The sequence below is a fragment of the Pleurodeles waltl genome, chromosome 6 (assembly GCF_031143425.1).
Source record: "Pleurodeles waltl isolate 20211129_DDA chromosome 6, aPleWal1.hap1.20221129, whole genome shotgun sequence".
Taxonomy (NCBI): domain Eukaryota; kingdom Metazoa; phylum Chordata; class Amphibia; order Caudata; family Salamandridae; genus Pleurodeles; species Pleurodeles waltl.
The window spans coordinates 759,894,971-759,907,853 of NC_090445.1; positions in this window are offsets into that span (position 1 = coordinate 759,894,971).

Below are 12,883 nucleotides of genomic sequence, written 5' to 3' on the forward strand. Positions count from 1 at the left end.
TCCAAGCAACGCTAAAAATGGGAATAAGATATGTTCATTAAAAGATAGATTTAGTGTCAGAAAAGATAATTCAAAGTCTAAAAAAGTGCCTGTGCGGGAGTACTACTCTATAATTAACAAATAAGAAATTTTGAGTTCGGTAAAATAAAACACGGACACACGCGCACATCTTTTACAGAAAAGATTTTAAGCATAGGACTAGTCAGTGCCGTCCATGCTGAGCTAAAGCATTACAAAAGCCTTTTATCACTCTAGGCACTGTATCACAACTTTGAATTGGTCAAATATCAGCCTCTTGCATCAAATCAAGTTCCAATAACAGCAAAGAACTCTTTAACATCATCAAAGAATTCTCCAACCCCTCAGCCACAACAAACAACATAACCCCCACACAGGAACTCTATAAAAATCTTGCAAACTCCACTACAAGATCGCCAGCATCTACAGAGACTTCAAACCCAAGCCTAAGACCATTGACATCTTCAAGCAACACAACAACCCCACTACTACCACAGACATCTGACTAACCAAACGGAGCTAGCTTGCCCCACAGGGCACCACTTCCATCATGAACTCGGTCCACTCAGGGGGCCATCAGGTTAACTCCTTCTTCTTCTTCTTCATCCTCTGCATGCTACGTAAGCTATTCAAATTGCTATCCCGAAGCTCGAGATGTACTATCACCCAGGCCCTCATCTCAAGCCGACTGGACTATGGCAGTGGTCTCTAAGCAGGGATCGCGGCTCACCTCCGATGATTACAGACCATACAGACGCCACAGCCAGACTCGTCCTGGATCTCTCTAGATGAACCCACATCACCCCCTACCTTAGAAAACCCCACTAACTCCCTGTATAGAAAAGATGCCAGTTCAAGATCCTGACCCAACGTACAAGGCCCTACACAACTGCAGACATTCCTACTTGAACCACAGCCTGAACTTCCATCAGCCCACCAGACACATCCACTCCGCATTTGTCTCTCTAACCCTCACCCATCAAACGTAGCAGATGTTCCTTCTCTTACTTAGCAGCAAAGTCAAGGAACGAGCTACCCTTTCGTCTACAGACCTCTCCATCCCTTCCAGAGTTACGAAAGTCCGTGAAGACTTGGCTGTTCGGCTGATCAAATTGACCCTGCCAGCTCCTGGTTACCCTTAAATAGCAAGTAGCACTTTACCAATCTACTGATTGATTGAATGATTGATTGTCTGTGAAAAGATTTCATCTTATTAGTACCAACTGAATGCCAAATGCAGCAACAAGCAAATTAACTAAGAATGTTTTCAAATAGCTTTCCAGTGCATAGGGCCAGGTGTTGCCATGTTTCATATGTTTTGTTCTGTTTGAGCCAGAAACAACATTTGTTTTTGTTAAAACCTGCAGATTACGTAGCAGATAGTGGATTATGTGCCAAATGCGGCAAGTCCATAACTATGCAAAAAATGTAGCAGCTGCATATTGTATAATCAGAGGTCCTGATTATACAATATGTTGTTCCATGTGAGTACAGTACTGTGATCGTGTGCTGGAAAGCTTACTGTTTTGTACTGAGCTCATAGAACATAAAACTAATTTAAAAATATGAACATTAGAGAATGTTTTAAATATAACAAATCTTGAGATGGATTGAAATAACAGTGAAGTAAATAACACTGTACTTGAATATGTGCATTACTGAAATTGGAAAGGAATCACATTGAGGTACACAACATATTGACTGAACTGGATATGGATCTGAATGAAATGTACGTGGTGAATTGTGTGTATAACACACACTGAAAAGCAATTATATGCTGGCAGCCAATCACAGTGAAGTTCAATGCAAGTTGCAGAACCCACTTTGGAAAGTGAACAGGGCGGCCACCGGTGAATCAGTAAGAGGAAAAGGTGTGGCAGGAGCACATTAATAACATATGCAGGACCAGACCGCAGACAGTCCAGTTAAACACTCTTCGCTGCTGTGGGTTTGGGTCACTGGGCATCTCCGGTAATCCTACAGCAAGGCATCGAAGACTCCCACTCCCAGCAGCTTCAAGGCTCCCTTTGGACAGACTTTTGACGCTGGAGCAGGGCTGGTATTTGTGGAAGTGAGCCCCTACTGTGCCCTGTCGCAGCCTGTAAAACTGCATCTAGTCACCGGTTGATTGAATGCAGGTTGAACTCCAAATTATGTACACTGTACTTTAAAAAATACATTTTTGTAAAGTGTACATTCTGAGCTCAAGTGTTTCAAGGCAATCTTGTATATACTAGGGAGAGCATTATAAACACAGGAGTGCCTAAATCCATTTTTTGTTTAGTGCACATTTTCAGATCACATTTCACAACGGGCTCATTTTTCCCTTGTTTGTGCTTAATTTTTGCCCTTCTCTGTGTCCCGTTTCCCCTTGTTTTGTGCCTCTTTGGGCCAGACTTCAATCACCTCTGGTCAGCGATTTCATTGCTCCCCACTGCGCAGCACCTCCTGTTGCTCCTGTTGCCCTGAGTCCAATGAGCCTGCCTGGCTCATGATGTTCGAGGCCATCCTCCAGCCGCAGGCACCCATCTGCCCCTCATCTCTGGGGGCCAGTGGTGGCCTTTCTGTCTTCTCTTTTGTTGCCTTTCTGCTCCTTTTTCTGCCTTTTGTCTTTTTACTTTTCCCCCTCTTTTAGCCTCCTTCTATTGTTTTGTTCTTTCCCTTTTTCCTGTGTTACCCCCTGCCACCCCTGTGGCCCTGCCTCCTTCTAGCGCTGTGTTTTCCGCCGTCCCCTTCTTTTTGGCAGCCACGCCGTTGGTGCACCATAGACAAGTGCATCTGCTCCAGTCCACGCTCGGACCGTGCCCAGTGCCACGGACCCTGGTTCCCGCACCATCCATTGATACGACACCAGCACCCTGCATGCCCTCAACAGCGGGGGCTCCACTGCATGCCACTATGCCTTGCTGAAATACACTTACGGCCCATTCTCCTGCAGCAAGTGCCCCTTCACCTGCCATCGGACACCAAACCTCCCCGCTGCTAGACCACTCAGACACCTCAGATGCATACAACTCAACATGCAATAGAAGTATGGGACCTACTCGATTCCATCGCTCCGATGTCGCCTTCTTTCTGGAGACCTGGATGACCACCATCTCAGTGCTGGACATCGCCACAAAAACGCACTCCGCCTCACAACCTGCATCAATGTCCACACCTCAGTCGCCGAACACCTGCACTTTCAGATTTAGACTAATCCGAACACCACCCTCCAGAGCACCCTCATCTACAGACACAATGGACCCTAACCCGCTTCAGCAAAACCCTAACCTACCTCATCGCGCTCCATGCCCTCTCCTTAACAGACGATAGGGGTCATTATGAACCCTGGTGGTTCAGCCCGCCATGCCAGCGGCGGGTGAAAAGCCCGCCACCAGCATGGCGGGCTGAACCGCCATATAATGAACACCTTGAGGGCCGCCATAGGTGGCCCTCCTCCACCACCAGGCTGCCTCCAACAGGCAGCCTGACAGTGGAAGGAATCATTATCCAACAGGTCAGCGCTGCTGCCCTTCGGATAATGATCCTTACTGCCCCCAGCCTTTCCCTGGCAGGTTCCCCCGCCAGGTAAGGGCTGGCGAAAGGGGTGCTCTGGGGCCCTCCGTGGGGGCCCCTGCACTGCCCATGCACTTAGCACGGCAGTGCAGGGGACCCGGTGCAGTGCTCCTTCACGCAGGTCACTGCCCAATTTATGGACAGTGATCTGCGTGACGGCTGCACCTGCCGCACAGAGGCACTGATGGCGAATCCATGTGGATCTGCCGGCAATGTCCCGGCCAGGTATTCTGCTGGGACAGCTGGTGGAAACAATGTTTCCGCCCGCCGGCCCAGCAAAATGTTTATTATGCTGCCGGCGGGATCCCAGGGGATGACCGCCGGCCTGAACACGGCGGTGAAAACCACTGTGTTCATAATGAGGGCCTATATCCTCCTCGACGACCTCAATTTTCACCCTGACAACCTCAGCGACCCGAACACATCAAACCTCATGGAGAACCCCGCCACCATTGGGCTCAAACAACTGGTCAACCTCCTCACACCCTCGACCTAATCCTCTCCACCGGAAACCACATCTCCTTCTCACAGACCTCCGAACTCCACTGGACTGACTACTGCACATCCATTTCTCCTTCACCAAGACCACCAAACTGCACCACGCCCACCGCCCACACAGAAACTGGACCAAGATTACCAAAGCCCAGCTCACCACCTCTCTCCGCCACTCCCAACCGCCAGACACCACAGACGTCAGCACCTCGGCCCATAACCTCCACCAATGGATCGCTAACTGTACCAGCACTCTAGCTCCCCTAAGGAAACCCTCCAGCAATCAACTCCACAGGAGAGCCAGCTGGTTCTCCCCCAGCCTCCAAGAATCTAAGAGCACCTGCAGACGACCCGAGAGAAAGCGGAGAAACAGTAAGAGCAAGAGAGACCACAAAGCCTTCAAAGATGCCACTACATCACACCACTGGCTCATCAGATCAACCAGAAAATAAACCATTCAGGAGCACATCAACTCCAATACACACAACTGCAAGGAACTCTTCACTATAGTCAAAGGATTCGCGAGACCCAACTCGGATACCAAAGACACGCCACCCTTCCAAGACCTCTGTGACAACCTCGCCACCTTCTTTCACTGAAAAATCCAGGACATCCATGAAGGATTTGCAAGCAAAGACCCGCCCCGTCTGCACACCTTCACCACCACTGTGAACCCCAACCCCGCCGACCCTGGAAGACTGGACCCTCCTTACTCCGGATGTCACCCTGAAGCTCCTGCGCACCATTCACTCAGGGGCACCCTCGGGCTCATGCCCCCATCACATCTTCAACTAAGCCGGCACCACCATTGCACCCAAACATTGGGCACCATCAACCCCTCCATCAAGAATGCCACCTTCCCAGATGAATGCAAACATACTAGGATAAACCCACTACTGGAGAATGCCTCCGCAGACCCAAAAGAGCTGAAGAACTACAGACCGATCTCACTGCTCTCTTTTCCAGCCAAGGTAATCGATCAACCCACAGCTGTCAGAGTTCATTGAGACACGCCACATCCTTGATCCCTGCCAATCCGGTTTCAGGAGCAACCACAGCACCGAAACTGCACTCCTAGCAGCCATGGATGACATCCATGACCTACTGGACCACGGTGAAACAGCTGCTCTCATCCTCCTCAACGTCTCCACCACATCTGACACCATCTCCCACACCACATTGTGCACCAGACTACACGACATGGGCATCAACGGCAAGGCCCTGAAGTAAATCCACTCCTTCCTCACCGGCCAAACCCAGAAAGTCAGGCTCCCACCTTTCACCTCAAAGCTGATGGAAACTAGATGTGGGGTACCTCAGGGCTCCTCTCTGAGTCCCACCCACTTCAATGCCTAGCTCTGGCTTAGCTCGTGGTTTTCCTGGTCTCTGGAGCCCAAAACGAGCCCAGCATTTATGTGGCTGCTTGCTGCCTTCCACCCAGGCAGTCACCTCATTCACCACGAAAAGAAGACAAAATGTTAACAACAAACCTTTGATATAAAACTTTTTTTGTAAAACAGACAAAAGTAAAGCAGATGCCCAGCTAGTGGCCGAATTGTATAGTGCAAAACAAAAAATCCTGGCTTCCATGCTTGACAAAATGTTGTGATCCTGTGCAAATATTATATTTCACCAAGACCTATTTTTCTTCATTATCACATTTGAGAGAGCCTTCAAATATGGGCGATCAGTCTGTACGCTATCCAATAAACTCTTGTTTTTTGTTTAATAGACTGTAATGTTGCTCTGTCTTCAATACAACCCTACACCAGAAACGTTTGGGTACACATATGGTATGCTATGTGTATGTGTAAAGCGATCCATCACTCAGGCGGGCATCCTGGTGCTGAGCAGATGAGTGTGCCTAGCCATGCCTAGGAGAGGGTAGCATGGTGAGAATAAAAGCCTGGTTTTCAGATTCTTGCTGTATTCAGGAAGAGAGGAGAAGGCTCTTGGCGTGTTTGGTTAAGTGACCATTCTTGAGAGGGTGGGATGCTGTGTGGGTGGTGGTTGGTTAGTGTGTGTGGGGTGTTCTGGGTACAGGAGCAGTGAATGTGGATGGGTGCATGAGGGCTTGAGGGAGGAGCAAGTGAGGATTCCCTTTGTGGTGTGTGGAGCATTACGGCGAGTGGCGGTAGAGGTTGAGAGCGCAGAGTAATGCAGATGGTAAAGGGTGGACCAGGGTTCCCTGCACTGGGTGCAGTCCAGGCGCAGACAGGCTTGCCTTGGCGCGCTAGCAGCCCACCTACTGCACGGCTGTGCTGCAGTAACAAGTTGGTGCTGGAGGGGTGGGAAGTGCAGGGGGCAGTGTTGGTGAGGGGCAGGATGCAGGAGAGTGAAAACAAGGTAAGGAGCACTGGGGTGAGGAAATGGTGGCAAATCGGAAAAATCAGGGTAAAACGAGCAGAAAACAGAGCATAGAGAGGAACACAGAACCAGGGGAAAAGGAGCTGAAAATGGGGCACAGACAAAGGTAAAAACACAGCAGAAGGAGCCACAAACAAGAGCAGAAAACAAACCATACAGAGACACAAACAAGGACTAAAACGAAGCATACAGAGGCACAGACAAGGGTTGAAATGAGAAGGAAATGGACACAGAGAGATAAAAAACAAGGGCAAAATGAGCAGAAAACGGGGCACAGAAGAGGGGAAATGGAGCTGAAAATGGTGCATGGACAGGGGTAAAAACACGGTAGAAGGAGCCCCAAACAAGAGCAGAAAATCGGGGACAGACAAGGTCAACAAAACAAAGCATACAGAGAAACAAACAAGGATTAAAACGAAGCATACAGAGGCACAAACAAGGGTTGAAATGAGAAGGAAATGGGCTCAAAGAGATACAAAACACAGGCAAAATTAGCAGAAAAAGGGGCACACACGAGTCACAAAAACAGAAAAACGAGCAGGAAAAGAGACAGAGACAAGAGCAAAAACAAAGCATAAAGAGGCTTAAACAGGTAGAAACAAGCAGAAAATGGCACACTCAAGGACAAAAACAAAGCTCAAAAGGGAGAAAAGGTAGAAACAAGCAGAAAACGGGCACAGACAAGGACATAAATTAAGCAAAAAGAGGCACAAACAAGCCAGAAATAAGCAAAAAAGGAGCACCAGAGAGCCAGAAAGCAAGGAAATGGGGTACAGACAAAGGCAAAAACAAAACACCCAGTGGCCTAAACAAGGGCTAAAACAAAGAAAAGAGAGGCACCAACAAAGACTGAAACAAGTAGAAAACTGGCACAAAGAGGCACAAAACAGGGAAAAACGGGACACAAACAAGGGCATAAATGAAGCACAAACAAGGGAAAAAAGGTGAGCCTATCATGCAATGTAATCTCAAAATGTGCACTGTACAAAAAACAGGATTTAGGCACTTTCATGTGTTTATAATGCACTCATTAGTGCATACAAGAACGCCTCTGAACACTTGAGCTCAGAATGTGCGCTTTACAAAAATGTGTTTTTTAAAGTACAGCGTACATGATCCGGTGTTCAACCTACACTCAATCATCCAGTGGCTCGATGCAGTCTTACCTGCCACGACGGGTCACTCCTGGGGCTCACTTACGCAATTACAAGCCCTGCTCCACCCTCAAAAGTCTGTACAGAGGGAGCCCCAAGATACTGGGAGCTGAAGTCTGGGATGTCTTGCTGTGGGTTTACTGGAGAGGCCCTGTGACCCAAACCCCACAGCAGCAAAGAGTATTTAACTGGACTGTCTGCAGCCTGGTTCTGCATGTGTTATCAGCGTACTCCTGCCTACAACTCTTCCTCTTGCTGAGCCACCAAAGGCCCCCCATTCATTATCCAAATTGGGCTCTGCAACTTGCACTGAACTTCACTGTGATTGGCTGTCAGTGTCATATTTTTCAGTGTGTGTTATACACACAGTTCACAATATCCATTTCATTTATATCCTTATCCAGTTCAGTAAATATTTTGTCTGCCTCAATGTGATTCATATCCAATATCAGTGATGCACATATTCATTTCGAGTACATTGTTATTTGAAAATGAGCCTTCCTGTCATGTTAACTTAGTACACCTTCCAGCAGCAGATCACAGTACAGTACACATGTGGAACAACATATTGTATAATCAGGGTTACTGGAATTATGTGATTCTGCAGCCGCTGCAATTTTTGCATAGTTATGGATTTGCTGCATTTGCTACATAATCCAATACCTGCTACGTAATCTGCAGGTTTGAACAAAAATAAATGTTGTTTCTAGTTTACATGCATCAAAATTCATTAAAATATGGCAAAAAGTGGTCTTGTGCACTGGAAGGCCCTTCAAAAATGTTATTTGGTCATCTGTTGTTTGCTTGTCACTGCATTTGGCATTTAGTTGGTACTAATAAAATGAAATCTTTTCACAGACAATCAATCATTCAATCAATTTCGTAGATTTGTTGAGTGCTACTTGTCACCCGTGAGGGTATCCAGGCGCTGGCAGGGTCCAGTTCATTAGCCGAATAGCCAGGTCTTCATGGACTTTCGGAACTGTAAAAGAGATGGGGAGGTCCGTAGATGAAAGCTCATTCCATGACTTTGCTGCTAAGTAGGAGAAAGAGCAACCACTGCATCTGCTATGTCAGATTCTAGGGGTAAGGGCTAGAGAAACAAATGTGGAGTCGAGGTGTCTGGTGGGCTGATGGAAGTTCAGGTGGTGGTTCAAGTAGGCAGGTCTGCAGTTGTGTAGGGCCTTGTATGCATGGGTCAGGAGCTTGAACTGGCATCTTTTCTGTATAGGGAGCCAGTGGAATGTCCTGAGGTGGGAATTGATGTGGGTTCATCTAGGGAGATCCAGGACAAGTCTGGCTGCCACATGCGTTCTGTATGGTCTGTAGTCATCAGAGGTGAGCTGCGATTCCTGCATAGAGAGTGTTGCCATAGACCAGGTGGCTGGAGATGAGGGTCTGGGTGATGGTGCGTCTTGAGTTTTTGGGTAGCAATTTGAATATCTTACATAGCATGCAGAGGATGAAGAAGCAGGAGGGGGAGACAAAGTTAACCTAAATCTTCATGGTTAGCTTGTTGGCCAGAGGGGTGCCTAGCATGGTTAGTGGGGGTTGGAGTAGGTCCGAGTTATGAGGGCCACCAGGATGTGTCCAATGGGGAGCTTTTGGTTCCTAAAATCAGTACCTCTGTTTTGTCTGTGTTGAGCTTCAGACAGTTGTCCTTCATCCAGTTGGTAAGATCTGTCATGCAGTTGTGGAAGTTGGTCTTGGTGGTGTCCTCAGCTTGATTCAATGTGTGAGGCTAATGTATTTTTCTTCGATTCACTCAACTTTCTGTGGTAGAGGTTGAGGGCTGTCCTGAAGGTGGCCTTGTCGTTCACATCTTTGATTGTGCACCATCTCCTTTCCAGTTGTTTACAGTATTGTGTAGTGGTTCTGAGGTCTTCAGTGTAACAGCTAGCCTGCTTGTTGGACCTTCTGTGGGTGAATTGTTGCCAATGGGAGTAACGCTATCGGTTCAGTTGTTGATCCAATTGTTGACGTTTCTGACGTTATGGTCTAGGTTTTTGGAGGAGTTGGGGTGAGTGATGTTGCGAGTGTTGATCCATGTGTCCTTTGAGACTTTGCCCCAGCTGCTGTGTGGAGCATTGTGCAGCCTGGGGGGGGGGGTTGTCCATGATCTGGTGATGTTGAAGTGAACGGTCCAGGTGAGTTCTGTGGTGTGGCTGTTCCGGAAGTGATGATGGGGGTCTAGTGGTGTGGCCTGCGGTGTGCGTTGGGTCATGGACAAGTTGGGTGAGTCTGCTGTTCATGCTGTTGAGGACGTTGGTAGTGTTGATGTCATTGTGGTAGTCGAGATGGAAGTTGAGGTCACCTAGGAAAGTATAATTGTTGGAGTCTAAGGCGAGGCGGGAAATGAAGTTGGCAATAAAGTTACAGAAGGCTGAACGGGATCCTGGAGGATGGTAACAGGGTATAAATGACAAAATAATACAGTAATAATATCACAAAATGCATCACACTATGTTGCATAATCTGCATTTTCTTGCCACATAATTTAGTCAACCCTGTCGCACAATTTGGCCCTCCTGTGCCGCATAATTCCAGTAGCCCTGCGTATAATACATCAACAGTTCAACAGTGCCAACCTTGTCCCAGAAATCCTTTCCACACATCAGGATGCTACCTCCAAAGTACAGTGGCATTAAGCATAGCTGAAATAAGGCCATAAGGATGCTTTAGATGCTCTTACTTTTGGATATCTTGTCCAGGCACTAGTCTGTATACACATTCCCATCTTTAGTCCATACCTCCCTCATTCTGCATATTTGACCCAAACTTTAACCAGTTTTGATGCCGTTGATATCATGAGTTAACAGATATTCTTGCAATGGGCTCCAGATGTTCCTGGGCCACAGAGCCTGGGGAATGGTGGAATTGTAGAGTTCTTGTTGGTTTGTTGCAGTATATCATATATCATACAACCAGGTCTTTACTGTGAGTATGCAATCCCTGCTCCACACATGACACGCCTCTCCACATTCTTTAATCCTCATGTATACCCTCTTACTCCTCAACCCTCTCATCAGACCTTATCCATTACTAATCACACCTCACTCTAGACTTTCTTTTAATCCCTCAGCCTTCATGTCTTCTTCACGCCTCAATCCGTACATTTCTTATATCACGCTTAGGGTACGGTTTACATTTTTGGTGACCGGGAACATGGTACCTGTCAATGTCCGTCGGGCCAAAGGACGTATCAAAATTTGGCAGTGGGCACCTCCATCAGGGCAACATAGTAATTTACTTTGTCACCCTGGAGAAGGACGGGCCGAATGACAAAATATAAAGGAGGTCCCTAAATGCCCTACCTCCTCCTCTACCCTCACTCCTCACCATCCATTAGCCATCCTCTATTCCACATACATAAGCCATCTCTCACTTCTGATTTTTAAGAGTCACTTCACATCCTTCACTCTGCATTACTCAATCTCCTTTTTATGTTTCATCTCACACCCCTAAATTGTCCCTTCACATCCTCCATTCCTTATTCCAACCCTTTATCTCCCACTGTTTTCCACTCACTCTAAATCTCTTATTTGTCACACTTCATTCCTCACCTCTCCCTATTCTTCTTTCCTCATCCCTCACTGCTCATACCTCTTCCTCTGAGAAATAAGTGAAATGGATGATTATAGCTTAAAATGTAGAGCACACTCTCCATTGTAGGACATGCTGTCCCCTTACATCTCATAGCTTAGTTCTCATTCCTCACTTGTACCATATTGACCTCACTTCTCTTTCTTTGCTTCTCATCCTTTTTAATCAAGCATCATTCCTCATTATCATCCCTCACTACTCAATGCTCAGCTCTGATATCTAACTCCTCAGCCTTCATTTCTCAGTTGTCATCTCTAATCCCTCACTTTTAATACTCCTACTTTCTGTCTCACTCCTCAACCCTCACTTTTCATTCTTTCTCACATCCCTCACTCTCCTCTCCTCTCTCACTCCTGATGCTCACCACTCAAACCTCATCCATTATTCCTCTCACCTAATCATTAACTTTCTCAACCACTTTCCTCACTCTTCTTCCCTCATTCCACACACTTCACACTGATTCCTTGCTCGCCATTCCTCATCTGTCACTGATCACTCCCCTTGACTTCAGCAGTTACAATAGAACTGGACGAATTATGTTTACTAAAATGTCCACCACCCTGACCATATTAGGATATCCTCATCCCTCTCTCCTCAAGACACAGATCTCAATCTTCAATTTATATTTCTTAGTCATCACCCCCACCGTTCCCTCATTCTACATCCCTCACTATAGCCTCACCAATCAACCTTCAGTCCTCACACTTCATCTCTTGTGCCTTATTTCTCATCCCTTACTCCTCATCCATCATTCCCCATTCTTCATCCTTCAAATGTGCAGCATCTAATCTCTCATTCTTCAAACCTCCCTCCTTAACCCTTATTCTCCACCCTAGATTCTTATTTATCAATCCTAATTCCTCATCCTAGTCATTTATCCCACCCTCTTCTTCTCTCATACCTCATTAATCACTCTTCATCTCCCATTCCTCATCTCTGACTCCACATTCTTTTCATTTTCACCTCTTTATTGTGTATCCCTCACTTCAGATTTCTCATCCCTAATATCCCCATTCCTCAGTTCTCATTCTTTCCTCATTATTCCTTGTTTCATGGCCATAACCCCTCATTTCCCTTTTTTCACTTCTCATTCTTCATCTTGCATCTTTCACTTCTCATCTTTCCTTCCTCATACATCATCACTCACTCCTCGGCCCTTACTTCTCGTGCGATATTCCTTGTTCCTCACTCATCACCCCTTACCTCTCAACCCTCATACCTCATTCTTTACCTCTCTTTACTCACTGCCTGTCCTACACTTCTCCTCTCTTACTCTTCATCCTCCACTCCTCACTCATGGCCCTTTGCCCCTCAATCACCTTTCATACCTTTGTCTTAATCTCTCACTAACCATTTGTCACTCTTTAAATGTCATCCCTTACTCCTCATTCCTCACTCCTCTTCCCTCACACTTCATCTTTGGTTTTGTGTTTTTACTCTTCAGTCTTCATTTCTCAACTTTCACTCCTAACCACTCATCCCTCACTTCCCATCTTTCACTACTTATCTCTTGCTCTGCATACCGCATGCAGCACTCTTCATCTCTCACTACTTACATAAAAGGCTTTTGTTATTTTTTTGCTTGGTATGGATGGCACTAGCTAATTATGCTGAAAGACTTTGCTCTGAAAGTGGCAAAGACTTTGTCACTTTCTAGGTTGGCGTGGATGGAATTGCACAAACCTATAATA